Source organism: Branchiostoma floridae, chromosome 6 (genome assembly GCF_000003815.2).
Source record: "Branchiostoma floridae strain S238N-H82 chromosome 6, Bfl_VNyyK, whole genome shotgun sequence".
Lineage (NCBI taxonomy): Eukaryota > Metazoa > Chordata > Leptocardii > Amphioxiformes > Branchiostomatidae > Branchiostoma > Branchiostoma floridae.
The window spans coordinates 26,834,939-26,838,727 of NC_049984.1; positions in this window are offsets into that span (position 1 = coordinate 26,834,939).

A 3,789-nucleotide genomic window follows, 5' to 3' on the forward strand; every position below is an offset into this window, starting at 1 on the left:
ATCCAGAGTTGCACAGCCTGCAAATGGCTAATGGATCTCGACTCGGGTGATCTCTTACTAGTAAGTGTGCTGACTGTATCAAACCCATCAAATTCACTGATCGTGAGGATACCTCAATACCTCCGCCATTCGACAGACACCAGATCCAGAGAGCCTGGATTAGAGGACTGTTTTAAACCCATCGACATAAAATTCCTAAACAAACTATATACTCAATTTATCATCACAATTTACTTACGAAGCGTTGAGCTCGGATGCAAACTCATAGCTGACCTCCTGACAATACAAGATACAATGCAAAATATAGAGCCCGATGAATACGAATGAAAAAAAAGTTACAAAAAGACGGAGACGGACTCTGCTTGGCGAGTACACAAAATACATTATGATTATCGCTGTACGCAAAGTGAACATAATGCAGATTCGATCTTACGTGAGCCAGCTCTGCCCGGATCCGCTCCTCAATGTAGAACTCGTCCATCATCTTCTTCCAGCCGGGCATGATGAATGAAAGAGTAAAAAAGAAAGAGGTATAGCGTTACGAATTTCAGAAAAAGTTGCACTACACAGTCTCACACTGAGCGCTCACGAGAGGAATGAAACCACGGAATGCCACACACTGATATTTGACGACATTTCCTGTCACCCTCAAAGATGTTATAAGACACAGGTCTGTACAGGCACTATCTTGTGCTGATTGGATAAAACATGTAGACAGCATTTCACAATATGCAAATATGCAAAACCATTTGATCTAGAGGGTGTATCATTTAAAGAACTGAGGGCTAATTCAGATCTAAGGAAGACATTTTTTCAGTAGGATTTTTTCAGTAGGAAATTTCTATGCAATTAGATAGAATATATTTCTATACAATTTTGACAGGAAAGTTGAAAATCTAAGTTGAAAATCTAAGTTGATTTTCACAAAACCGCTGATAGTATTGCAGATAGATTTTCTACTTGGTCACAATACTATTTGATATTGGATCGTATCTGATAGAGACCTCCTAACTGCTTTGGGTCGTTCTTTTTGGACTGATTTTCTTATTGTCTCCAGAAAACCAGTACCGAGTGCTAATCTGGCCCTGGCCTCTGTTCCTAACTTGGAGACAGTCTGGAATGTTTATTAGTTTGGCTGGCAAAAATCACACCGGCAACACACGGATACACAACCCTCTTTGATATGTCTATCTTTGAAGTTTGAACAACTTCGCCGCAACCAAAAATGCCTTGGATAAAAGCCGTGGAGAGAGCAACAATCACCGAGTCTACCTTGGCGTCTTTGGTAACCATAAAGCCCGGGCATACGATTTCTTGCGATGTCAATCCGACAACTTTCCCCTTAATTCTTGAGTTTTTCCCTTTCAGTCTCGCACTAAACCAGTTCCAAAACAAGCCGCTAGGGCCCAAACCCAAAGCATTTACACATCAAGAGTTGTCTACCACACAAAATAGTGCAGCATGTCCAGAACCTGAAATATCAAACTCGGAAGTTCCGCTGCAGTACCGTAATAGGCCGCTTTCAATGTTACATCAAGACGTACCCACATATAGAATATAAAAAAAAAACATCCAGGCGTTCTCGAGTTATACTGTTTTTCTACAAACATAACGTTAGGCCACAGCAAGTAAATTTTATGGATGACATCAGCGCACGCATTACTTTCCGCCTGTTGAACGATAAGTTGAGCTGCTTCCTTGTGTTCGGTTGTGGGGTTATGATACTCACCCCCCTTAAGGGCTCAAATGCATGTTGTTTCAGCTTCTCTGCCCCAGCCTTGCACATAGCAGACAGTGTTTCCTTTGTTGTGTCATCTGTGTCATGTGGCTGGCGGACTTTCAACATATATTCCTGCAAATCTGCACTCCGGCCCTGAGACCATAAAGGCTCGCTCCCTTCAAAGAGGACAGTGGCATCATTTGCCCACTCTGTCAGCTTATCATGGACAACTTGGTAATACCTATTCATGTCCAAGGGGCTACCTGCTTCCTGGCACTTGCTGAATAAGGGTAGGCATACTTCATAGTACATTATTGAGTACGCACGCTCTTCCGCCATGACATTGGGGTTGAAGTAGCCATTATATACTGCCTCCTCAAGTCTATTAAAGTTACCCTTTTTGCAGTTTTTGTCCGTCAAATATAACTGGATCATTTCTTTGCCTACAAAGCACGGAATGGCATTCTGGAAAAATACTAGAAATCGGTTTCCCACAATGGGTTGGAACAGCTTCTGTCCAGAATCCTCCAATTCGGTATGCAATAATGCAAAGCCGCAAAACTCTTTCTCTTCCGCATATTCTTTCTTAGTTTCCATGCACAGCAACTTCGCTGTGGCATAGATATGATCTTTTGCACCGACCATGCCTCTCCTCGCCTTTCCCTCCTTCTCCACATCATACTTTACATTCTTCTGCGCAGCTTTGCTCATGGCCTCTGCCATATTCTGAATTTTGTGAGCAGCACACGTGAAGCCATAAATCTTCTTTCTCTTCTCCTGCTCCTCTGGAGATAGCAAATGCCACCCTGGGACAGTTTCGTGCAGCTTGTCACCTTTCAAGTCCTCTAACATCCTGGTAACTTTGGTTTCCACTGCTGCCCGATCTTTCATGTGGGTCTTGATCTGGCCTACATGAGCAAAGCTACCATCTATTCCGAGCGCGGTGCCCATCTCTTGAAGATCATTAAATGCATCGGTTAAATTTGAAACAGTAGCTTCAGCGATTTCATTGTGAACAGGCGTAATTGATAGAGAGAAGACTCTCTATCATGTGTTTCCTCCTCTGTGGCAGACAACACAATCTTATGAGAGTGGAGTTGACCCCGAGTAGTGTGGTCACTTTGATACTCACCCGTGCTAAGTCCTGTCACAGCCGACCCTGCCAGAGACTCATTACAATATTGAAATGACATTGAAATGAGCCAAAGTGCGACTGGAGAGGCTATAATTGGGTGATAATTGGTCTGGATTCCCACTCCCCCTGCCCCTCCTCTATTTTGCATTCCTATGCGCGCTAATTGTACATGTACTATCAACATAATTCCTGGTGCAGTTAAAACTTCCTTTCTGAAAGATATCAAAGCAACTTATGCACATGTGATACTCCTTTTTTTAGAGCTATGAGTATGATGGAAAAAAATGAAATCCGCAACAATTGTAAAGCCAATCAAAATGTGACTTCGAATTCATGGACAGGGATTAAAACCTTTATAGCTATATCCTAAAAAGTAACAACAATATAGCTAAGGATATTTAAAGCATTGATGGTGTAACCAATATATTCTGGCAACAATAAGTTGCAAGTAGACTGATGTAGAGATTGCATGTTTTGGAAGCGCTTTCTTATCTGCTTTATTTGGCTCTCGAAGTTAATTGTGATCAGGTAAAAATTGACTTGGTGTATGTTCAACTACAGTACTAGGAAATGCTAGTACAATGTAATGGTTTGCACATTTAGGACTCAAAATGTCCAGTCAATTGCAATTGACAATGACAAGGCTATACCGTGCCGCTATAGTCTGTCTATAAGACTTTTCCCCTTTTAGTAAGGATTTTTCCTGCTATTGACAGACAAACTGTGTCAAAAGATGTTTTTACTATTGATAGGCAGTTCAGTCGGTTTAAAAAAATAACTACGACGATCATGTCAAATTCTACAAAAAATGAGAATTTTATTCTGTTCCAGTGTTACACAAAATCCGAAATCTGCCATGCATGTACAGCCCTAATTTTGTGAATGATCCTGTAAAATGGTGTAAAATATTCCCAAGTAACAATAAATAATCGTT